The 26,622-nt window shown below is 36.9% G+C and overlaps 1 long non-coding RNA gene and 1 pseudogene across 1 annotated transcript; both read right to left on the reverse strand.

Annotated features, from left to right (window-relative positions):
* Window positions 1–281: 281 nt before the first annotated feature.
* Window positions 282–767, reverse strand: LOC138925674 (uncharacterized). The gene is made up of 3 exons (XR_011441865.1): window positions 644–767; window positions 418–589; window positions 282–357 (listed from the first exon to the last, which is right to left on the reverse strand). It is a non-coding gene; the product is annotated as an uncharacterized lncRNA (long non-coding RNA).
* A 1,545-nt stretch (window positions 768–2,312) lies between these two features.
* Window positions 2,313–5,414, reverse strand: LOC108128643 (Golgi pH regulator-like; annotated as a pseudogene).
* Window positions 5,415–26,622: the final 21,208 nt, after the last annotated feature.

The raw sequence follows: 26,622 nt of genomic DNA on the forward strand, positions 1-26,622 counted from the left end.
CTTTGACAGCTCTCTTCAGTTCTTACTTTCGCATAACTCTTTATTTATGGTATAAAATAAACTTGACCCTCGAAGCTTGAATTGTATACTTGACTTTTAAATTTCCAGTAGCACCATGTTTTCCCCTTTTGGTGGGGACTAGAATAGCGTGAATCATGTGCGTCCTTTTTATCTGTGGAAAATAACGTCAATTAATATTGCGATATAAATATATTAATATACTATTTAATCGTGAATGTTTTAAAACATCTTTTAAGGTAGTGTAATTATTGCCTTTTTACCTTCGCTTTATTGAGGGAATGTTTTTAGTAAGATAAAACTTCCTTTTAACGAAATGAGAGAAAAAATGGCCACAATCTAAAAATTTATTCAATAAATGCATTAAATAAAACAAAATTAATGTATAAAAAATATTACCAATTTTTCTTCACAATTCTGCTTAAGAATGGGCAATTCCTCCTAAGCTAAGTGTAGCTACACTTGTATCGTCCTAGAAAAAGAAACTTTTGCGCCACTCAAAAGTAAGATCAAATTTTGCGTTTGCAAGGCTAAGCTTCACCTCTTCACTATTGAACATCAGCCATATTACCTGAAAATGTATTTGGGAAATTATTTTTAACCTTTGAAGTGGGGCGTAATTTACCAGTTGATAACTTTTTCTCCTTAGCCTTCAAATGATAAATTTTGCCATATGCAGCAGACCCTCTGGCTTTTTTCCGATGTTAAGATCTATCATGTCTTTCCACAATTAGCTCTAGATTAATTTAATTAGTAATTAAATTAAATTACTTATGAAATTAGTAACGTTTTTAGTAACTTACCAGCGAAAAAAAAGAAAAGGTTTCTCAGTTTATCTTTTTCAGCAAGGAATCAATTAGCACTTTTTAAATAAACTTTTTAATAAACTTGTAATGTCAAAATCTTAGAGATAGTTTAAATATCGTTACATTATTTCTTAACATGATTTTTTGTATTTAACATGTTAAAACTTTATACATAAAATATAATATAGATCAGTCTTCATTTATCTGCCCGTGCTCTGCCACACACACAGTATAAGTGTGTGAAACGTCATGACGCGTCATGCTCAGAGCCTACTTTCTGCTTTCTGCTATACTAATACTAATGCGTTAAAATCATATCAATGTATTGGGTGCCGACCACGGACAGAGATAAAATATAAAAAAAAATCTATATTAAACAAAATAGAAAATAGAAACAGTTTTCTATTTTTTAGGGTTAGTATCTTTTTAAGAAAAGGATTTCTATATTGCAGAAACAGTTTTCTATTTTTTAGGGTTAGTATCTTTTTAAGAAAAGGATTTCTATATTGTAGAAACAGTTTTCTATTTTTTAGGGTTAGTATCTTTTTAAGAAAAGGATTTCTATATTGTAGAAACAGTTTTCTATTTTTTAGGGTTAGTAAATTTTATGGTGAGCCTTTCTATTATTAAGAAAATATTTCCTGAAAATAAGTCATAATTTGCCTTAATTATAGAAAAGTTTTCTTGATTTTAGGGCGATTTCAGTTTATGGCGACTATTTCTATATTTGAGAAAAACTTCTTTGATTTAAGAAATTTTTCTTGTTTTCAGAAAATTTTTTCTAGAAACTAGAAATTTTTTCTTGTATTTAGAAAAAATTAAGTTTTATGGCGAATTTCTAAATTTAAGGGTAAATTTTATTTTGAGTGTGGGAGCCGTACATCCAGATTGGTTTCAAGACGGTGTTATATAGGAGTACCTTGTAGTGCAAGATAAGGGGCGAACGGCTATTGATAAGCCAGTGGAGGCTGTTGGCTTTGAGCTTTAAATGCGTTCTTTTGGCTTCAATGTGGCTGCGCCAGGTAAGCCGTCTATCGAGGTGTATGCCAAGATATGTTACTACATTTGCTATCGGAACCACTGTGTTGTTAAGAGTAAGTGGATGGCAGTCTTGCCTGTTAAGAGTGAACGTTACGTGTTTGCATTTTTGTTCGTTAACTTTAATTCGCCAGTCGGATAGCCATTTCTCCACTGCCACCAGATGTATAGCCAGTTGCGCCGTTGCTTGCTTGGGGCATCTCGCGCGCCTTAGGATCGCTGTGTCATCTGCAAAAGTGGATGTGGTTAGATTCCTGCTCGTTGGGATGTCCGCAGTGTAGATAAGGTAGAGTGTTGGTCCAAGCACGCTACCTTGAGGAACTCCGGCTCTAATGGTGTAGTCATCGGACATGGCTGAATTACATCTTACTGAGAATTTCCTGTTGTGTAGGTATGACTTTAGAAGTTTGTGTGTGTTACTTTATTATTCTTAAACAAAAATAGCTTTGATTTCGTGCATTTAACATATTTAATAACCTTATGCTGCATTAAATATACACACTGGTATATACATGGATTTGCATAACTTAAAGCTTGCAATAATTAGGCTAGCTGATTCTAAATCGATTATGCTTACTCTAAGAAACATCCTTTGTGCTCTCCTCCTCCCTCTCTCTATATTTATATTCAGTGCAGATCGGAATCATCAACGCGAAATGGCTTGCGCGACAAATACAGAACACAAATGGTGGTCAGGGCGCTGACCAGGAATATGACATCAAACCAACGATGATAGAAGTTAAAGTGCAAGTTGCCGAGGACCTCTGTGATGATCACACGATACTCGGCAGGCATATTCATTCTCATCAGCAGCACAGAGGAGCAGAAGTACATGCCCATGATCTGGCCCAAGATCAGTACAATAATGTTGCTCGACTTGCTCGATGATATGCGATAGAAGAACTTAGTGAGCGTTAGCAAAAGACCTCTTATAGAGGTAACTACAATCAAAGATTATACAGTACATAGATGGGACATCTCATACAAAGAAAAATTTTCTATGGCGGGTTCCAGCAGTGGAACCCGCTGGAACGAGCGGGTTCCATTGCGCGACAAGTTAAGTTTGAGAAATTTTTCGCGCGACAACGAATGAGGAATAGCCGAGTGGTAGAGTGTTTGGCTGGTGTGCAAAGTAAAATGAGTTCAAACCAGGCTCGGGAAGTCCATTTTATTTTAATTTTAAATCTATTTATATTATATTTTTATTATTTTAATGTATTTTTCTAAATTTATAATCCAATAACAAAAAATACAAAATTGTAAAATCACCGTAACAACGCCTCAGTTCGTAGTGGAACCCGCTGTAAAAATGTATAAGTGCGGGTTCTACGGCATTTTGGCAGGCCGCCGTCGTGGAACCCGCTCTCAAATGTTTTAATTTTTTCCGTCGTGGAACCCGCTGTAATAATGAAAACATTTGAGAGCGGGTTCCACGACAAACGGCTGGCAAATGAGATAGGGAGAGAGAGAATTCTATTATTAGATCGTAACATCTTTGGAACGATGAAAGTTTGAAACGTTGTAACCGAACCAATGTAAGAGTAAAGAGATCAGAAATATCTTTTACTATCCTTACTCGTCAACTCTGTTTTTGCTATAGATTCTAGCGCCTCCTTTAACACCAATTTTAAGTATAATAAAATCAACTTCGAGGGTAGCCTAGATGGATAATGCGTGGTCCTTATTCATGGGGTCCTGGGTTCGATTTCATTAGCGGGCGGTTGTTTCAATTTTGATCAAGTTTTAGTTTTATGATTATTTTTAGATTTACTTTTATTTTTTTAATTATTTTTTTTTTATTAATTGCATTCTACTACAGTTGTAAAAATAAGTGACGGACGTGTCGGATGACAAAATACCGGAAGGACTCCCTTGAAATTTTATTAGCATTTTATTAGCGGGACATAAGGAAGAATAAAACAATTTTACAATTGTAAAATTAAAGAAAAATATTACAATTAAAAAAAAAATAATAATAATAATTATAAAAGAAAGAAAATGTTCAAAGTCCTAACGAGGATTTGAACACAGAAAAATTGCACATAGAGTAACTACTCTATACATTACGCTACCATCCTGTCTTGATCTGCATTGATCAAAAATACAATTTGTTCCACCAACTACCACATCGGCGCATCGAAAACAGAAACGCGAAATTGAAATTGAAATTTGGAAGCCAAAACATTTTTACTCCGTCGTGCGAGCATTCACACATACACACATAGGTTCACATTTTTGTTGACGGATACATGTAAAGAGTTCTAAAAATAGAATCGTATGCATGTGCGTTCCGCCCTCACCAACAAGCTCGACGCAAAAAGTTGACCGTTTTGGGCCCTGATGTCCCATCTATGTACTTTATAATCTTTGCTACAATACAGCCCACGAGTAAAAATGACACATGCTGATTCCAAAAGGCCAAGTCTATGTCAAAGCCGCACCAATGTACGGCAATCTCTAGGCCACGTGTCACCGGATCTTTGCGTCCCACTCTATCAAAGATTATGTTGATGCAACACAGATATTTATTATATACGCAGTACACACTGAAAAAGTGACCAAGAACATTGAAATATTTCCCTTTCAATGTTTGGGACCACCTCTGACGCTCCTCCATGTTTTTTAAGGAATTTAATTCCAGAAAACTGATCTCAGTAGCTCCTCTAGCCCATAAACTTCCTGCTTCAACTGATTGATATCTTCCCCATTGTGTATATTACGATGCACTGCCGATGTCAGCATATCCCAAATTCGGGGCTTGGCTGGATGCTGTTTATTTTGATTATAGACAGCCATGGCAATGCGGCGTTTCTTTGCAGTCAGCATGTCCACCGCCAAAGCCAAACGCCGCTCGAAGCAGATGATGTCACTCCGCGAAACGGGCTTGATAAAATAGGTCATGCTGGTGTAGGGATAGTTCACAGCACCAAAGCCCGAGAGAATGGCCATCACGGTGACGCCAATTACACTTATTCGGGACACGCCTTGCTCGATGGTAAAGATGCCATTAGAGCCGCTCAGCAAGGGAAAAGGTTCTCCAATGCGCCATAGGCCGTAGAGGAAAACAAAGAGTGTGGTCAGAATTCTGACACATCTGTCGGAGAAGAAGGAAATGCTATGTATCACAGAATAGCATATATATAGAGGTATCACGGCCGTCACCATAATAAGCAGCAGGGTGAGGCCTAGACGCCAGTGGAAGTACCGCAAACTGGACTCCAGAACTCCGATTATTTCAAATATAATCAGCTCAAACATGGTAATGGAAAGGGCAAATGTGGAAGAAAAGATCAACTGAACAGATATGTGACGAATCTCATAGTGCTTGAAGAGTTCCTTGTTAAAAAACAGCCATCCACCGGCAAAGAATATCATCTGAGAAACAAAAACAATCACACAGTCGCCCAGGAAAGCCATTTTGTCCACGTCTTTGTTCTGCTCGTGTTAATAATCTACTTCTTAGTTAGCGTGTCTACTGGCATTTCTTACAAATAAAGTTTTTAAGCAATTGTTCCAATAACCAAATATGCCAACAAGCAAATATAAACAAAAAACGCCTAAAAAAGGAAAAAACAAGAAAGCAAAGCTTACTTCGGGCGGAGCCGAAGTTGATATCCCCTTGCAGCTAAAACCGGATATATATCGCAAACATCGGATATAGTAGGTCGATCCTTATGAGAATATGAATATATAATCCAATTTACTACAATACAAAATCTAAAAAAAGTCTCAAGCTTCTATCTTCAAAAATACCAAAGTTGGTATTTCTACCAAAAACCATTTCCAATCGTTCAGTTATATGGCAGCTATAGGATATAGTCGGCCGATCCTAATGAAATTTTGTAGGTCGGATAAACTGACCAAAAATAGAATGTGTACCAAGTTCCAGCTTTCTATCTTCAAAAACACGAAAGTTGGGTCATTTCCGATCGTTCAGTTATATGGCAGCTATAGGATATAGTCGGCCGATCCTTACGAAATTTGGCATGTCGTAATGTTTTGCCAAAAATAGCTGTCATGTCAAATTTGAACTCTCTAACTCTAAAAACACCAAAGTTATACCATTTCCGATCAATCAGTTATATGGCAGCTATAGGATATAGTCGGCCGATCCCGGCCGTTCCGACATATATACTGCGTGCAAAGGAAAGAAGGGTGTGTGCAAAGTTTCAAGACGATAGCTTCAAAACTGAGAGACTAGTTCGCGTAGAAACGGACAGACAGACAGACGGACAGACAGACGGACAGACGGACATGCTCATATCAACTCAGGAGGTGATCCTGATCAAGAATATATATACTTTATAGGGTCGGAGATGTCTCCTTCACTGCGTTGCACACTTTTGGACAAAATTATAATACCCTCTGCAAGGGTATAAAAAAGGTTATGCGGTTGACTTGCTCAATGGTTCCGTGTTTTTCTCGAAAACCGAATTGATGAATAGGGATTTTGCTGTGTGTTCTGAGATATAGGGTATTGTGTGCCAAGAAGCATTTTTCAAAGAGATTTGATAGACACGTTAGTAAACTAATTGGTCTATATGATGAAGCGATTGTGCGGTCTTTACCAGGTTTTGGTATCATTATAATTATCGACTTTTTCCATCTCTCTGGAAAGTTTCCGTTTCTCGTTATTGCATTGAAGAGCTGGCAAATAGCTCGAACAGCACAGAAAGGAAGTTCAATAATCATTTTTGGTGATATTAGGTCGCATCCTGGAGATTTTTTTGGGTGGAGTTCGTTTATGATTTTGAGTAACTCATGTGGCCTAAATACAATAGGTTCATACGTTGATGTGTCGATATCTGATGTTGCTGGCAGTGAGATCCCGTTTGATGATGTGTTGGGCTGAAATACATTTTGAAGATGCTCTGCGAATCTGACGGCTCTTTCTTCGTCGCTTCGAGCCCAGTTGCCTGTGGATGTCCTTATTGGCATTGCAGATTCGATTGGTGCGCAGAGAGATGAGTGTGCTCTCTTTAAAGTGGGAACTTGGAGCTCATTGGGAATAACTGTTCTATGTAATGTTTTTGCGACCCTTCTTCTTCATGACGAAGTGCAGCTGAGAGCCTCTCTGTAGCGTCTTTTAACCTTTGTTTTGCGGTTGGTGATCAGTTGGATTGCCATTCTCGCCGTGAGCGTCGCTTTGCTAGAACGAGCTGCTCTATTTCAACGTTCGTGTATCTATTATTGTACGAGGTTTTTTGCGTTTGTGGAGTTGATACGCGAGCTGCTGCGACCAAGACGGATTCAAGAGTGTTTGTGGATAAGTAAATATCAGCTTCGTCATTCAGACGTGGATTCAACTCAATGTGCGAACTTACATATTTTTTGTACTTAAGCCAATTGGTTTTGTTCGTTGTTAGTCTGAATGGTTTATCTACCGTAATTGGAAGTAGATTTAGATGAAGAAGTACAGGCGAGTGATCGGACGATAGATATGGTAAGGAGTAAGCACTTATCAGGTTGCGAGGAATGTTTTTTGTGACTGCAAAATCTATCAAGTCTGGCAGTTTTCTAGGATCTGTTGGCCAATATGTAGGTGTCCCAGGTGACACACAGTCTAGCTTGTTGCTTGCTTTTATTATTGCATTGTACAACTGCCTTCCCTTAGGAGTCACAAGTCGAGATCCCCAGTGCGTGTGCTTGGCATTGAAGTCTCCTGCTGCTATAAATTGTTCGCTCAGAGAGTTGAAATATTCCATGAATTGGGATTCTGATATTGTGAACCGAGGAGGACAGTATACGGCGGCAAGCTTTAAAGATCGGGAATCCATTTGCACATCTATTGATGTAGCTTGCATGAAGTTAGTGGCGAAGCTATTGTGGAAGCAGTGCTTGATTCGATTTCTAATCAGAATCCCAGTGCCTTCATGAGCTTTCCCGTCTGGGTGATTCGTGTTGTAGAATAGATAACCTCGAATTTGAAAATTATATTTATTTGTAAGATGAGTTTCTGCGAGTAGCATTACATCGATATGGTAATTAATAAGGAACTGAGTTAACTCGAGTTTGCGCTGTGAGACGCCGTTTGCGTTTCACAGTGCTATACGGAGTGGAGCCATTGATTATTTAGTCTGTTTTTGAGCAACAAGCAGCTCAATCAAAACGTTCTGGTGTCGCATAAGATCTTGCATAGTTGTGTGCATGAATGACATGAATTCCATTATACTTTGTTGAAGATTACATATCATTGTTTCAAGTTTGTTCGTAGACGGTTCTTCTTGTTGATGAGGGGAAACTGATGATCTTGGATTGGTGGGAGCGGTACTTTTAAGACCCAATTTTAGAGCAGTTGCATAGCTTGCGGATTTGTCGGTGACCTCATTATTGGATAAAGATTTAACAGCTGAAGGGGGGATGACATTACGTGTAGATTTCATAGGTGGTGTATGTGAGTGAGCAGTGGTCACTCTCTGGTGTGTACGACTTTTCAGTTCCTTGTAGACTGGACAGCCCCTGTAGTTAGCCGTATGGTTGCCTCCACAGTTTCCGCACTTTTTGCTGCTGGGATCCTCTTTATTTTTTGGGCATTTGTGAGATTCATGAAGGTCTCCACAAGCAACGCATACTGGACGAAGCGTGCAATAAGACATTGTGTGGCCATATTCCTGACAATTATTACACTGCACCGGTCCATTTCTTTTATGCGGCTCCTCTACCGTAATTCTGCGGTGTAGTAGCAACTGGAGAGTAATGATTGGATGCACTTCATTTTTTTTCAGAGGCTTGGATTTGGTTTCGGGTTCAAGTTCTACCTTGAAAAGAGGTTGAGGCTTTCTTTCTCTATTCAAAATGTTACTAACATTTTTTACATTAAAACCTTTCTCCATCAGTGCTCTTGTTACTTCATCTGGTGTTACTTCCGGCTCGATACCTTTTAGTACTACTTGCTGGCCCTTACTGCTTTTTAATTGGTACGTGTGAAAGTTTTTATTATTGTCGTTTAAATACTTCGACAGAATTCTGTAGTTTGCTTCCGTATTAGTCTGAACTTTAGTTTCATGAATATTTCCCTTTGTTAATGGAATTATGTGGAACTTGTCTGGTCCTATTAGATTCAGTATCGAGTTTACGAGAGTATTCGAACTTTTCTCTCGGATGTAAATCGGCGGCCGGATATACATCGCAAAACATCGGATATAGTTGGCCGATCCTTATGATTACATCATAATAAAACCAATTAATTAATATAAAAAATCTAAAAAAAAGTCCCAAGCTTCTATCTTCAAAAATACGAAAGTTGATATTTCTACCAAATACCATTTCCGATCGTTCAGTTATATGGCAGCTATAGGATATAGTCGGCCGATCCTAATGAAATTTGGTAGGTTGGATCAAGTGACCAAAAATAGAATCTGTACCAAGTTCCAGCTTTCAGCTATCTTCAAAAACACGAAAGTTGGGTCATTTTCGATCGTTCAGTCATATGGCAGCTATAAGATATAGTCGACCGATCCTTATGAAATTTGGCATGTCGTAATTTTTTGCCAAAAATAGCTCTTGTGTCAAACTCTCTAACTCAAAAAACACCGAAGTTATACCATTTCTGATCAGTCAGTTATATGGCAGCTATAGGATATAGTCGGCCGATCCGAGCCGTTCCGACTGCGTGCAAAGGAAATAAGGGTGTGTGCAAAGTTTCAAGACGATAGCTTTAAAACTGAGAGACTAGTTTGCGTAGAAACGGACAGACAGACAGACGGACAGACAGACGGACAGACAGACGGACAGACGGACATGCTCATATCAACTCAGGAGGTGATCCTGATCAAGAATATATACACTTTATAGGGTCGTAGATGTCTCCTTCACTGCGTTGAACACTTTTGACAAAATTATAATACCCTCTGCAAGGGTATAAAAAGTGCAAAAGTGAATATGTAAACTTAACAAGAAAGAGTTAAAAAGAAAACTAGAAAGGACGGCTATAGTCGAGTTTCTCGACTATATTATACCCGGTACTCATCTCTTCCACCCAAACTTTTACATACCATTGAAGTTTAAACTTTAACGTAATGAATTCTCAGCAATTCAGTAGGGAATCAGAATAAATGGACTATTATGGGTCGTGCCATGTCAATTGCGGAAATAATATGGGCAATTCTCCAGAAAGGTCAACCGCAGTTAAAAATTTAAAGTTCATAATAGTATGTTTCTTTCGTATATTTGTGCAGGGAATATATTAAATGTAACTAATGTAAGCCAATTTTATATTTACTCATATAGCCTAGTACTCTGACGACGAAATGCCGCTTTCGAAAATCTGCTAGAGAAATCGCACTTTATTTGGCTACCGAGCTAGTGTGACCAACAAAATTAAGGAAAAGGGTAATACTGAACAGCTGTTGTTTGTAAACAAAGAATAAATAAGCAAAAATGAATTCAAGCCGATTGGATTTTGGTGTTTTCTTTATGTATTTCGCCGCTAAGGAGCTGATTAAGAAAATGAAAACTGGGTCAAAATCAAAATCAATCACAAATCATTTCAATGCTATTTTATGGAATTAAAATGCCCCTTGTGGTTCAAATCCCATATTATGGGCTTCGCCTTGACCGCACTAATTAGATTGACTTTATCCTCGCGGGCAAAAATTTTTCGGTCCGACAATTTTTTTCTTTCAATTTTCGCTCCATGTTTTGGTTATCAAAAGAAATCAAATGAATTCTTTTTACACCCCAAAATCAGCTGTTATGATCCGGCAACGCCATTCAATTGGATAACCATAATTTTCGTCGTCAGAGTACCGGCAAAATCTAGGAGGCAAAAATTTCTTCTTCTTCCTTTTTTTACACCGTTTTTTTTTATATGGAGTTTGACAGCTGTCACACGTGTGACAGCGGATTTTCGTCGTCAGAGTATTAGGCTTAACACATTTTGAAATATTTCAATGCAAAGTAGACCAAGTGCGAGTAAAGTTTGTCGCGTGCAACATTGTAAGTACATAAAACATTAAAAACAAAATTTTGTTGTGTTTTAATTTTTTTAATTTTTAAACATTTTTAAAAGTAAGGGGAATTAATTAAAATTAATTTTATTAATTAATTTAAATTAATTGTGTAAGTGTTAAAAAAAAATAAAAAAAAAATATGAAGCGTTATTATTAAAAAAATAAATATTTCAAAGTGCCTACAAAAAGCCTACTTGACATGGCACGACCCCTATAACTCCACTCTTCACCCTGGTCCCAATCCCCAATATTTTGGCAAGAACCCATTTTTGTTAGTTACGAAAAAAAAACATTTTATCCTGATAGAAAAGTAATCATTGCAATTAAAACATCGGAATTTCGTTGCTACTGCGCTGCCAAATTCGGTAGCTCTGAAAATGATTGTTTATCACAAACGTTGATAGAACGTTTGTTTTAACATAATAAATCGCAAGTTTCTGTTGCATCAGTACAGGAGCGCTTATTATAAAACTTATGATGCCAAACTATTCCTTAAGTTAATATATATACGAAAAACAAATTTCATCCAAATCGTTCCATAGAGGAGATATACCCATATATGTACATATTTACATAGCATTTACCATACAAAAGGGTTAAAATTTTGGACGCGGGCATCTCGAAGACTATAAGAGATAGAACTCTCCGATTTGGAACTTGGACTCGTATGATATGCGCGCAGATAAAGTCGACAATTTTCACGCCCACTCCCGCCAATTCGGACAATTTTGAAAGGAGTTAAAGACTTTTTAGTCTGCTTCCCTACTAAATCTTCTCTTAGAGAGAGGGGCTTCGGTTGTTTTTTTCCAAGCGCAAGAGTATGCAACAAGTTTTTTTTTTCTCCATACCGGTATAATCACTAACTATAAGGCATAACGATCGTCCAACTATATCTTATAACTGTCATATAACTGAACGAATGGAAATGGTATTTGGCAATGCCAATGGCATATCCATGCCAAATCCTATAGCTCTTTCTTTCCTCTTTCTAAGAGGAGCCCTAAATAAATAGGTCTTACTCCAATGAGTTCCTTTTGGAAACTGATTTTATTTGGTAAAGTTCTCTTATAAGTAAGATACATGAAAATTTTAAATCTATTTAAAACTACTTTTCAACGCACTGCACGCTGACATGCTATGCGACCCTTTCTCAAGTGCGATAAGCGCACCACTTATGTCTGTATTTGTGTTAGGCTGCAGGGGATCGGTTTTAGACCATGCTGTTTGCCTCGTATTTCCATGGGTCCAATCCCTTGAAACTCTTACTTAAGAATTTGTATATAATTTTTTATAATAGTGTTCAATGCTTGAACAGTCTTTGAGATCCACGCGTTCATGCGGAGGGACGAACAGGGCTAAATCGCCTTTTGATGCTGATATGATAAAGAATATTCAAGTATATACTTTATGGGGTCGGAGATGATAGAGAAGGCTCTTTTACAATGTTTATACGATGGCATGACGAATTCTTGAAAGCGTGATATAGAAATGGAATTACTCCAAGGATAACACAGACCGACAATTTCCCATTTTTTTTCCTCCACGGATAATTTCAACTGCTGCATAACTTTTAGGCTCCACTGAACCAAAGTCCGGAACAAACATAGGTTCCATCACCCACGGTTTTCGCGGTACACCTAAGAGAAGAAATTGATACATTTTTGGCATATATTGAATTGTATATTAAAAACTTCACTTTAATTGACGAAATGTTGTGTAACTAAACCAAATTTCATAAGGACGACCATATCCTATATCTTTCATATAACTGAAAGGTCGGAATTTACACAACTTTCATGTTTATGAAGATGGAAAGTAGTAACTTCGTACAGATTCTATGTATCTTTGGTCAGTAAATAAATAAAATAAACAAGAAAGGAAAGCTAACTTCGGGCGGAGCCGAAGTTTATATACCCTTGCAGTTAAAACCGGATATATATCGCAAACATCGGATATAGTTGGCCGATCCTTATGGGAATAGGAATTTATAATCCAATTTATTACAATACAAAATCTAAAAAAAGTCCCAAGCTTCTATCTTCAAAAATACGAAAGTTGATATTTCTACCAAATACCATTTCCGATCGTTCAGTTATATGGCAGCTATAGGATATAGTCAGCCGATCCTAATGAAATTTGGTAGGTCGGATCAACTGACCAAATATATAATCTGTATTAAGTTCCAGCTTTCTATCATTAAAAACACGAAAGTTGGGTCATTTCCGATCGTTCAGTTATATGGCAGCTATAAGATATAGTCGGCCGATCCTTATGAAATTTGGCATGTCGTATTATTTTGCCAAAAATAGCTCTCATGTAAAATTTGAAATTTGAAAAATTCTCTAACTCTAAAAACACCAAAGTTATACAATTTCCGATCAATCAGTTATGTATATGGCAGCTATAGGATATAGTCGGCCGATCCGGGCCGTTCCGACTTACATACTGCGTGCAAAAGAAAGAAGGGTGTGTGCAAAGTTTCAAGACGATAGCTTTAAAACTGAGAGACTAGTTCGCGTAGAAACAGACAGACAGACGGACAGACGGACATGCTCATATCAACTCAGGAGGTGATCCTGATCAATAATATATATACTTTATAGGGTCGGAGATGTCTCCTTCACTGCGTTGGGAAGTTAATGGGAAAAAATCGGTCAATCCTGCCACTGTGCACTGGACACTAGGGAATTTGACCTGTTTTTGTGGCATAAATGTGTGATTTAAGGATGTAGTCTCATGTGTGAGGTTGAAAAAATCGATTTTTCGAAAAATCGAAAAATCTAAAAAAATATTTCGATAGTATTGTTTATTAAGAATGTACTGTTAAAGTTTCAAATAAAAATAATAACAGAGATACAGCCCATAATCGAGAGCGCGCCTACACCGAAAAGTATGAGTTTCTCGGTAGCGTCTAAACTTTAAACTCGTTTTTCTCGGAACGACATTTTTGTGTGCGGCGCAGGTGATTCACAAAATTCTATGGTACCGATCTAGCTGAAATTTGGATATGTTGTTCTTAAAAGTAACACCTCTGTCCCGTACTAGAATCATTTATTATTAATGATTAGTTTTTTTTTATCATTAATTTAAGGTAAATTTTTTAAAATAAAAAAAAAATTTTTTTTTGTATGCTCGCCATTTTGTTGTTTGTTGATGAAAATATTTCATTCTAGTACGGGACACAGCCATAAGCTTACAAAACAATAATCTATTATAATTTTTTGTTTCGGATGACTCTAGCAGTCGAAATCACCTGCGCCAGGGACCTTCCTTTTATTTTTATATGCATACTTTGGCATGCTATAAAGTGTATTAAACTACACAAGAATAAATTAAACAACATATTTTCAAATAGTTTATGATGCGTATAACAACATATGTGAAAATTGAAACGATCGCATTATTTTTTATTACAAAAAAAATGTTTTGAAATAACCTCTAAAAAGTAGGCCGGAACATGAGACTACATCCTTAAAGGTATTCAAATTTTTGATATTTAAGTTTTACTTAAGTATTAACAATACACTACTATCTTATGTTACATACCAAAAATGGTATTTTTCCAGTCAAGTATTAAAATACCAACGATTAAAGTCAGCTGTTGGAAAATTACGTTTCGTGTTTGCATCTGGCTTCATTTTTTAGTGTGTTTTCAAATTAATATTTCTTGGCCGTCGACGCACAAATCAATAAAATTTAAAATGGATATTCATGCTCCAGGCTTATTTGTCCCAGGCTCCAGACTTTTTGTGAATACTAATATTTTGCCAAATTCGTACGTGTGTTTCTAACAATTTGTAATTCTAGAAGGTGGTGTCCGTACAAAGCATTTGTAATAAAAGATCAACTTCTGATCTTCTTAATCAAAATGGAAGAGTTTTAAAAAAATATTTAGATTTGTTCAGTGAGTGTCTACCATCAGTGCCCATACCATCAGTGAAGCACCTCCGAAATTGCGAGTCTAGCAGGACTTGCGTTCACGGTGGATATCTCTCCAGGACATCATTTTTCCCTTCAACTTGAATGGTCCTGACGGAAAAATGATGTCCTGGAGAGATATCCACCGTGAACGCAAGTCCTGCTAGACTCGCAATTTCGGAGGTGCTTCACTGATGGTATGGGCCGCATTTGGACACGCCGGAAGATCCTCTATGTGTTTTTTATTAACACAAATGAATTGTCAGATGTACATAAGACTAATGGACGACGTTTTGATACCGTTTGGCGAAACTTATTTTGAGAAAAAGTTAATTTTTCAACAGGATAACGCCGCCATCCACGTATCCAAAGTGTCAAAGCAGTTTTTTGAGGATTAAAAAATTGAACTTTTGGGGTGGCCAGCTTGTAGTCCCGACCTAAACCCGATTTAGAATGTGTGGGGTATACTCTCAAATAGAGTATACAGCAATGGACGACAGTTTGAAAATTTGGCACAGCTCAAGAAGGGTTTTGTTGAAGAATAGGCCAAAATCGACGAAAAACATTGCAGGACTTGGCTAATTTAATGTCTAAACGCTTGGCTGAAGTCATTTCAAAGCACGCAGGCAATACCCACTATTAGGTGAGAAAATACATTTTTTTTCTACAATTATGAATTTTTTAAAAATTATTTTCTATACAGTGTCCCAATAATTATTTCTAAGGGAGCTAACATAACAATACAAATTTTCGTGAAAAGGATCAGTAAAATAAAAAAGTTTTATCTGTTTTCAATGCATTTCTTCTCTATATTTACAAATAAAATAAAAACAAAAAAAATTAAAAATCATTTACGAATTTATTAAAAAAAAATAAAGTGTCCCAATATTTATTTCGACCAGGTATATCCATATTATAGAGGCAAAAATTTGTAATTCAGGACATCTAGGCTCAATTACGCCTTTTTGCGAAATTGCAATTATTGGAAGGGAAAGAAATTAGGATTATTATTAGGAAAAAATTCGGTGCTGCTGGAAGTGGGGGCCAAAAAAAAATTGGGGCGGAGGTGGGACACGCCTACTTTGCTTCAAAAACTTGTATAGCCCTAAAAAAAAAACCCCATACAAATACCTTGCCTCGTGTGCAAGTTATTATTTAATACCACAAAAACGTATTCCCTGCAATTTACCGCAAGAAAAATGTTCGAAATCACCAATTTTTTTTACAAAATGCATAAAACTAGCATTATTGTCATAAAAAGAAAACAAAATATATTTTTTAATTCTTACCATAAAAAAAATTAAACAAGAAAGGAAAGTTTAATTCGAAAGGAGCCGAAGTTGATATACCCTTTCAGTTCAAACCGGAAAAAATATAATCTGTAAGTTCCAGCTTTCTATCTTTAAAACACAAAAGCTGGGTCATTTACGATCATACTGCTATGGGATATAGTCGGCCGATCCTTATGAAATTTGGTAGGTTGGATCAACTGACCAAAATTATAAACTGTAACAAGTTCCAGCTTTCTATCTTCAAAAACACAAAAGCTGGGTCATTTCCGATCGTTTAGTTATATGGCAGTCATAGGATATAGTCGGCCGATTCATAGAAATTTGGCATGTCGTATTTTTTTGCTTAAAGTAGCACTCATACAAAATTTGATTCTAATTTTCAAAACACCAATTTTATACCATTTCCGATCAATCAGTTATATGACAGCTATAGGATATAGTCGGCCGATCTTTATAAAATTGGCACTTCGTATTACTTTGCCAAAAATGGCATTCATATCAAATTTGAATGCTATTTTTCTCTAGCTCTAAAAACACCATAGTTATACCATTTCCGATTAATCAGTTATAGGGCAGCTATAGGATATAGTCGGCCGTTCCCGTCTCGACGCGAAAAGGAAAGACGGGTGTGTTCAAAGCTTCAAGTCGAAACAGAAACAGTCGAAACAGAAACAGACAGGCGGAATTGCTCATATCAACTCAGGAGGTGATCCTGATCAAGAATATACATACATACTTTGTAGGGTCGGAGATCCCTTCACTGCTTTGCACACTTTTGGACAATATTATAATACCCTCTGAAAGGGTATAAAAATTCTGACTTTGGAGTAGGAATTCTGACCCGAAATTCAATACAAACGATAAGATTAATTTAAACGACGATTTTGATTCTGTCGGAGTTAAGATTTATTCCAAACAAGAGCTTTTCTTATATCCTCGTATATATATCGGCCCAAACAAGAGCTTTGTCAGACATTCACATACACCGGAAATGGTATTACTTTGGTGTTTTTAGAGTTAGAGAGTTCAAATTTAACATGAAAGCTATTTTTGGCAAAATAATACGACGTGCCAAACTTCATAAGGATCGGCCGACCATATCCTATAGCTGCCATATAACTGATTGATCGGAAATGACCCAACTTTCGTGTTTTTGAAGATAGAAAGCAGGAACTTGGTACAGATAATATTTTTGGTCATTTAATCCGACCTACCAAATGTTATAACAATCAGTCGACTATATCTTATATCTGCCGTATAACTGAACGATCGGAAATGTTTTTTGGTAGAAATACCAACTTGGTATTTTTGAAGATAGAAGTTTGGGACTTTTTTTAGATTTTGTATTATAATAAATTGGGTTATATTATCATATTCTCATAAGGATCGGCCAACTATATCCGATGTTTGCGATATATATCCTGTTTAAACTGCAAGGGTATACCAACTTCGGCTCCGCCCGAAGTTAGCTTTCCTTTCTTGTTTTTTTTTTTTCATTATTCATTATGATAAAAAAAATTATATATTTTAAGAATACAAAATTTATATTTGAATTTATATTTGAATACAATCAAGTGGTAGCAGTAAAATTTTGCTTATATGCATTTTTTTACGAATCAATCAAAATCAATATATGTACGAGATAGAAACAGGGTATATTATCGAACGAGAGACCCTGTTTCGACAGGATATATCGGAAGATTTCCAACCGGGTAGTTTAATTACTGACTAAACACTAGCAAAGGCAGACCGATCTCTTACTAGAAGAACTCTCGTCGAATGATTTAACAAACCATTTGCTCTGGAAAATAGAGAAAACATTAAAGGAACAGGAATGTTCCGAAATGTCCCCTAAATTTCCCTTCATAAGTGATGTCGACCAAATCGCAAAGTGGGAGAGTGGAAAAGTTTACTCACATCCTGTAAAGTCGCTACCAGAAGCTTGATTTTTCTTGAGCTGCTACTTGAAATGAGGTCCATGAAGGAATAGACCACCCTTTACCTATGTTTCGTCTAGTACGAAAAAATTTCTACACACAATTATTCGCTAAAGGCCAAGCAAACTCCAGCGGATGATGGACTAGACAGATACAATTTGAGGGTTCCTTTTAAAGGTTTCCGATTTTGATATGTAGGTGTCTAATCTATACTGTAGATTAAGATTGGAATAGTTTGTAATAAAAACATTTTCCAAAAACAACAATGAACTGGCGCTACAACGAGGCTTCCTTTGTGGCAGCGAGAGTGGAAGTGACAAAATTTGGACACAACTGTGACCGACAGAACTATCCAATTCGGAACATGGACTCGTATGGTATCCGCGCAGATCAAGTTTGTGTCAAAATGTTGCCACGCCCGCTCCCACCCAAAAAACATAAATCTCGTTGTAGCGCCAGTTCATTGTTTTTTGTTGGAAAATGTTTTAATGCCAAACTATTCCAAGGGCTAATCTTCACCTAAAAATTAAAATTCAAATATAGATTTTCAAAAATGTTTTGAAGGCTTTATTCATTTGCCCTAATGACCCCAAGAATATTTTATTTACAAACTTAATACACTGTGCATTTTCCCGTTTAAATGATACAATTGATAGCAACGTCGCTTATGTACTTAATATGTATGTCGAATAACCATTTCAAGAAAATTTGATAGATATTCTCATACTAGAGTATTGACAGCAAGGAAATGTAAAAATGTTTCATCAGGCTCTAGTCCCAAGAGTAACGTCAATTTCGCAATGCTATTACCTTGACATTCGTTGGGTCTTGGGGATACTAAACTTTGTGATTTCAAAACTTTGCTGGCTGGAAGAAATAAGTAACATTTGTAATTATTGTGAACATTCACGCAACCTCCCATACGTCCCATTTCTCACACATCCAAGCAAGAACCATTCATCTTAAAGGTTTATGTGTTCTATTTAGCTCTTGAGCTGCAGAAAGATGGCCTAGGAGATAGAAGAGCTATTATGGTCCAAACACCAGCGACAACAAATACTTTGGGAATGTGGGGGCACGTTTGGCTAATTAATCTGTTCTTTTCGGCAAAATTTCTTACTACATTGCGAGCGATGTAATTGCTAGAATGTGACACATGCGACACAGAAATCCCTGATGCAACACCACCAGTGAAGCGGCATGTTTGGCATAAGAAATAAAAAAGATTATGTATTATGTATTATTTATCATTTTTGGTGTAATATGTACTATACTCGTCAATACCTCGTGATTCACACATAAATCCACGAAAAGCTCTGCTGAATCAGCCTAAAAAGTTAACACATGCGGCCTGAATTTTGTTTTTAAATTTTTAAACTAACTTTTAAAGATTTCTATATGTCTTGTTATACCCTTGCAGAGGGTATAATCCGACCCAATAAAGTATTGATGGTCTTGAAAGTTTTTGGAATCATTCATTTTCAACCTTATTCAGTAGCAAAAAACTAGTCTTAATCGAGCTAGATCAAAGCTCATTCGTAGCTCAGAATAAAAGCAACAAAAAATTTTTAATAAGATAAAGAAGCTGACTTTCGGTGGAGCCGAAGTTGATACACCCTTGCATTTAATATGTATATCGCCAATATCGGATAAAGGTTTCCGATCCTTATGAGAATTTCTTAATAAATCCATTAGAATACAAAATTTGAAACAACTCTCATGTTTCTATCTTTAAAATATACCAAAGTTGGGTCATTTCGGATCGTTCAATTATATGGCAGCTAAAGGATATACGCGGCCGCCTCCGGCCTTTTCGACTTTTATACTGCGTCCAAGGAAAGAAGGGTGTGTGCAAAGTTTCAAGTCGATAGCTTTAAAACTGAGAGACTAGTTTGCGTAGAAACAGACAGACGGACAGACGGACATGCTCATATCAACTCAGGAGGTGATCCTGATCAAGAATATATATACTTTATTGGGTCGGAGATGTCTCCTTCACTGCGTTGAATACTTTTGGACAACATTATAATACCCTCTGCAAAGGTATAACAAGACGTATATAAATCTTTAAAAGTTAGTTTAAAGATGAGTGAATATTGATTAATTATGAAGGCTCTACCTAAGGTTGAGACTTAGGTGGGGTAGGTATAAATTGCAAACAACAGAGTCATGCAAGCGCTGTGCATCGATATTTTATGACTATGCTTGCCCTTCTAGAATGTTTCCGTGTTATTAGTCACAGCTTGACACATAAACCATTCCACCGTATACTGCAACACAGCCTGGGCATTAGACACTGGCCTAGGATATATTCGTAAACTTGGAGTACGACAATTAAGTAAATGTCGGCAATTTTGCATGCAATACGTTGTTTCTAGTCGAAGAGACCAGCACGATAGAAGTTGGACTTGTGAGGGAAACAACGTAATGAAGGCGCACCGCCCTCCTAATAAAATGGGCGAGAGACACATACGGGTACCAAACAATAGCTGTCCATATAATAGCAGCTCATATAAACGGCAATAAAGATTTTTCTTTTAGGGAGAAAACTAAAATCTCTTTCTAACATCTTTTTTTTCTGTTGAAAATTGAAAATAACTAAAATCACGTTCTTTCCCATTAAAATAATTAATTTCTATAATTAAATTGAAATTCTAAATTCTATGCATTTAGTTTTTGCTAATGGGAAAACCTATTTCGATGCTGTAACGATATCAAGTTGGAAAAGAAAAACAATAACAATGGTGCAAGGGATACTTAACAAACTTTTGCGCCGGGCGGCTTCATAATTAGAATCATTGAAATTACTATTTGCCATCAATTGGCAGAAGCAGGATGTTTTTCTGCCAATGACCAGGGACATAGGGGAAGGATGGTTGACCGGACGACAGACAAAATCCAGCACGTCTGTCTGATACAATGGCGATTCGGGGGTCACCGGCTGAGTGTTTTCAAAGGTGTTGTAGCAAATGAGAAAACAATGCTAGAATAACGACTCTCCGATGTGTATTAAAAGATTTATTTCTTTTGCAAATAAATGAAGTTTTTCTTTATGAGCTCGTCGTCCTTCCAGCTATCCGCTTCGTTTTCGTCGTTGAAATGGGCGGCCTCACACACCCATCACCACCGAAACATACACCCTCTGGAAAACCCATCCACTCATTCACAAAGTAGAGGTATCCTGGATAGGACTTTTAGTTGTCCGGCCAATGCTATTGTTTTACTCTTACGAATACTCTTTTTTATACTCGTTTTTATACCCTCGAAGAGGGTATTATAATTTTGGTCAAAATGTGCAACGCAGTAAAGGAGACATCTCCGACCCTATAAAGTATCCTTGATCAGGATCACCTCCTAAGTTAATGTAAGCATGTCCGTCTGTCTGTCCGTCTAACTGTTTCTACGCAAACTAGTCTCTCAGTTTTAAAGCTATCGTCTTGAAACTTTGCACACACCCTTCTTTCCTTTGCATTCAGTATATAAGACGGAACGGTCCGGATCGGCCGAGTAAATCCTATAGCTGCCATATAACGGATTGATCGAAAATGGTATAACTTTGGTTTTTTTTAAAGTTAGTGAGTTCACATGAGAGCTATTTTTGGCAAAATCATACGAAATGCCGAATTTCATAACAATCGGTCGACTATATCTTATAGCTGCCATATAACTGAACGATCGGAAATGGTTTTCGGTAGAAATACCAACTTTGGTATTTTTAAAGATAGAAGTTTGGGACTTGTTTTAAATTTTGTATTATTATAAATTGGGTTATATTATGATATTCTCATAGGGATCGGCCAACTATATCCGATGTTTGCGATATATATCCGGTTTTAACTGAAAGGGTATGTCAACTTCGGCTCAGCCCAAAGTTAGCTTTCCTTTCTTGTTTTTTTTTTACCGTTTATGCCAAGGCTCTAAGCAATTGCATTATTTGGACATTGTTTAATAAGTTTTTCGGTGGAAATTATTTGTTTATATAAAATTCTGGAAACCATCGGCCATATTTCTTACAAAGTTTTAGTTATTTTTACCATTGCAGACAAGGAAAAACAAGCAATACCCACCTTATTTTAAAAGAATTTCTATGAAATTTTAAAAATAAATCTTTAAAAAATAATATAAATGAAATTATGAGTAATCGTCTACGACCATAACCAAATAATACATATTTAAATTGTAGAATCAATATCATATATGTATATTTCAATTTTGTTATAGGAAATCATTGGTTTACTTGTATTGAAGTTAAATATAGAAAGAGGTTTTAAAAATCTACCCATTTGAATAATGGTATACTGTAGGAACTAAACGGCTTTGAGAACTAAATAAGGGTATATACAAGTTCCAGAGACTTAAAGATTTTCGGGCGCAATTTTTTTGTGAAGTGTTTCCTACGTAATCGCTAAGTAGTTAAATTCGTTCTAGTTACTTTAGTGGAGGTGGTTGGACGGATGGTTGCTTAGGTGGGTGGTCGTAATGTTGGGGCCCATCCGCACGTCAACAAATCACCGCAAATTTATTTGTCTGCCGTAGCGGTCCTGCACGTGCAGTAATTAGCCAAACAATGGACGTTGTAAGGAAAGACATATAAAAACTCTACTCTCCTATTAAAGTGTCAACACTAAAGTATGCACGTTCGACATTTTATTGATGAAATGAATTTATGCCTAATAAAAATAAAAGACAAGATTATTGTAAAAAAACCACACAAGATGTGTTTGAACAAGAAAGGAAAGCTAACTTCGGGCGGAGCCGAAGTTTATATACCCTTGCAGTTAAAACCGGAAATATATCGCAAACATCGGATATAGTTGGCCGATCCTTATGGGAATAGGAATATATAATCCAATTTATTACAATACAAAATCTAAAAAAAGTCCCAAACTTCTATCTTCAAAAATACGAAAGTTGATATTTTTACCAAATACCATTTCCGATCGTTCAGTTATATGGCAGCGTGTATATATAGTCGGCCGATCCTAATGAAATTTGGTAGATCGGATCAACTGACCAAATATATAATCTGTACCAAGTTCCAGCTTTTTCCAGAGGGTTTTATAATTTTGTCCAAAAGTGTTCAACGCAGTGAAGGAGACATCACCGACCCTATAAAGTATACATATTCTTGATCAGGATCACCTCCTGAGTTGATATGAGCATGTCCGTCTGTCAGTCTGTCTGTCCGCCTGTCTGCCTGTCCGTCTGTCTGTCTGTTTCTAAGCGAAATCAGTTTTCTCAGTTTTAAATCTATCGTCTTGAAACTTTGCACACACCCTTCTTTCCTTTGCATTCAGTATATAAGACGGAACGGTCCGGATCGGCCGAGTAAATCCTATAGCTGCCATATAACGGATTGATCGGAAATGGTACACCTTAACAAATTAACATACCTTCTATAAAATCATACTTTATACCCTTGCAGAGGGTATTATAATTTTGGTCAAAAGTGTGCAACGCAGTGAAGGAGACATCTCCGACCCTATAAAGTATTCTTGATCAGGATCACCTCCTGAGTTGATATGAGCATGTTCGTCTGTCCGTCCGTCCGTCTGTCCGTCCGTCCGTCTGTCCGTCCGTCCCTTTGTCCGTCTGTCTGTTTCTACGCAAACTAGTCTCTCAGTTTTAAAGCTATCGACTTGAAACTTTCGACCCAACCTTCTTTCCTTTGCACGCAGTTTATAAGTCGGAACGGCCGGGATCGGCAGACTATATCCTATAGCTGCCATATAACTGAACGATCGGAAGTGACCCAACTTTTGTGTGTTTTGAAGATAGAAAGCTGGAACTTAGTACAGATTCTATTTTTGGTCAGTTAATCCGACCTACCAAATTTCATAACGATCGGTCGACTATATTTTTTAGCTGCCATATAACTGAACGATAGGAAATGATTTTTGGTAGGTATACCAACTTTGGTATTTTTGAAGATAGAAGCTTGGGATTTTTTTTGAGATATTTTATTGTAATTCATTGGTTTTATTATGATATTCTCATAAGGATCGGCCAACTATATCCGATGTTTGCTATATATATTCGGTTTTATCTGCAAGAGTATATTAACTTCGGCTCCGTCCGAAGTTATCTTTTCTTTCTTGTTAAACACATTTTCGATTGTATGGTCCTCAATGGCCCTGATGGCCATTTCAATCTCTTTGGGTGGTTGGCGTAATATTTATCCTTGACGGCACCCCACAAAAAATAGTCCAAAGGGGTCAAATCGCAGCTGCGAGGCGGCCAGGTGACATCGCCGTTTCGGCTGATTATTCGATTTTCGAACGTACCGCGCAAAATATCGATTGTAACGTTGGCTCTGTGCGATTTTGCACATAGCGCCGTACTGGTGGAACCATATGTCGACTTTATCCTCCTCTTCCATTCGGGGAAAGAAAAAGTCTTCCTACAGGCCGCCATAGGGGACCCCATTACCGGTTACGGCGGCTCCTTCCTGGTTTACTACTGTAAACAATCTTCCTTGGAAGCCAAAACATATTTACGTTGTCGTGCAGGCAGTGACACGTACATACTAAGCCACACATTTTTTTTAACGCATACATGTAAAGAGTTCTAAAAATAGAATCGTATACATGTGCGTTCCACCCTACAAGTCCGAAGAAAAAAGTTGACCGTTTTGGGCCCTGATCTCCCATCTATGTATGTACTTTATAATCTTAGCTTTAAGACTAAGAGAGTAGTTTCCGTAGAAAGTGACAGACGGACATACGGACATAAAAAATATATACATACATATATGTATGTACTTTATATGGTCGGAGATGTCTCCTTCACTGCGTTTACAGTACCGATGTGGGGTTTTGGGCACCGCTTGTATAAAACTTTGGCTCCACCCAAAGTTAGCTTTCCTTTCTTGTTTTGTTTCTTTTTTTTTTTAACAAAGAAAAAAGATAAACTATGTATAAAGTTCGTTGACGTTAGAAAAACCCCTTTATCGCGCTCATTCGAGAACCTCTCTGAATTTCTACTCATTCACTGGCGAAAAGGGGAAAAATGTGACGCAATCCATCTGTTAAATTTATCTAGTGGTCCGTTTTATTCAAATCCAACACAGTCTTGTGTTGCATGGAAGCTTGGCAAAACGTAAAAGTTTGAAATCCAACACGTTTGGCACCCACGTACTTTGACGATAACGACTTTTCGGCAACTCTTTAACTGAGCCATGACCGCAAGGAGGAGAAAAACTGTTTAAAGTTCTTGCTGTTATTAAATTAAAATAGCAAATGGTTATGAAATATTTGCCATTATAACTGATACCAATAATAATAGAGCACATCAATTTTAATTTTTTCTTTTATATGTAAACATACATACATATATTTTATATACTAAAGCATAGTACTGAGCAGTGGCGGATTTAAGGGGGGACATCTGAGTAGAGTTTTAAAAAAATTGAAAATTTTTTTTTTCTTTTAAAAAATTCTTTTGGGTCTTAAAAATAACATATCAAAAGAAAAAGTCCGGCCAAAGTGTCTAAGTGTCGAAATTTTTCATTCTGCGGCGATGCCTCACAGGTATATCCCACAGTACTTAAAACTTTAAACGCGTTTTTCTCGAAACCACTTTTTTTGAGTTGGCCGAACACATAACACTCGAACAACTCTAAGCCTATCGATAAAGTTTTGACAGTATACTCAGAATACCTATGTCTATCGACACACGTAGGATTTTTTTTTGTATTTTGCTTACTTTTTTTTTTATTAACAATTTTGTGACTTTTTTTGTTCGTGAAAATTGAAATTTTGTTCAATCACTCACTATTTTGCAAAAAATCAATATATCGAAAAAATCCCACATGTGTCGATAGCCGTTGAGATACAGAAACTAACCAAACTTGATTTTTTGTTCTAGATCAAAAATTAGGGACGTTAGGTGTTCAGCCATGGACCCCCTTTAATAAAATACGGCCTACGAATAAGGGCTGCAGGCAGTGGCGGATTTAAGGAAAAAGGCCCAGTGGGCAAAACTTTTTCAGGGCCCCTGAAATGTTAGTTCGGCACTGGCAGTGCTCACGGGAAGGGTCAAGAATAAACGCAATAAACTGCAGCACTCCGGGAAACTGCTAATCAAATTTGTTTCAACGATGAAGTTCAAATATTGCAATGGACTATGCTTGGTAAAATTTTGTTCTTGTGAGAAATATATATTCGCAAAACTGATTAACTCATACTTCAAGGCAGTTGTAAAAAAAGGATATTTCTCCATCAAATTGCACACATTTTTTTCGAACTCTTTTTCTTCCTTGTTTTTGAAGGATTCAGGGTTGAGAAATCCGAAAAGTGAGTTTATCTCATCAAAACCTTTGGCCCTTTCTTATAATTCACTGCACATTCTGTCCAGAACTTCAAAGTACACAATGCGCTGTTTCGTTGCCATATCCAGAGAACTATCCTCTGCTTTCTCGCCTGACATTTTTTTTCGTTCGTCGTTGTCTAATGACCGGAAAATCCGGATTCTTCCATCCCATCTTCTCCCATTGACATTTAGCTTTCGAAACGAAAGAATCATACTTGCTCTCCTCACGCAAGTTTTGCAAGTTCTTCAATACATTTTCGAGACAATTTTGGGCCATCAAAAGATCAAATTCTTTTTTCTGTAATTGAACTTCAGCAATGTCAATGAATGATAGGACTGAATGCCACCATGT

The sequence above is a fragment of the Drosophila bipectinata genome, chromosome XR (genome assembly GCF_030179905.1).
Source record: "Drosophila bipectinata strain 14024-0381.07 chromosome XR, DbipHiC1v2, whole genome shotgun sequence".
Taxonomy (NCBI): domain Eukaryota; kingdom Metazoa; phylum Arthropoda; class Insecta; order Diptera; family Drosophilidae; genus Drosophila; species Drosophila bipectinata.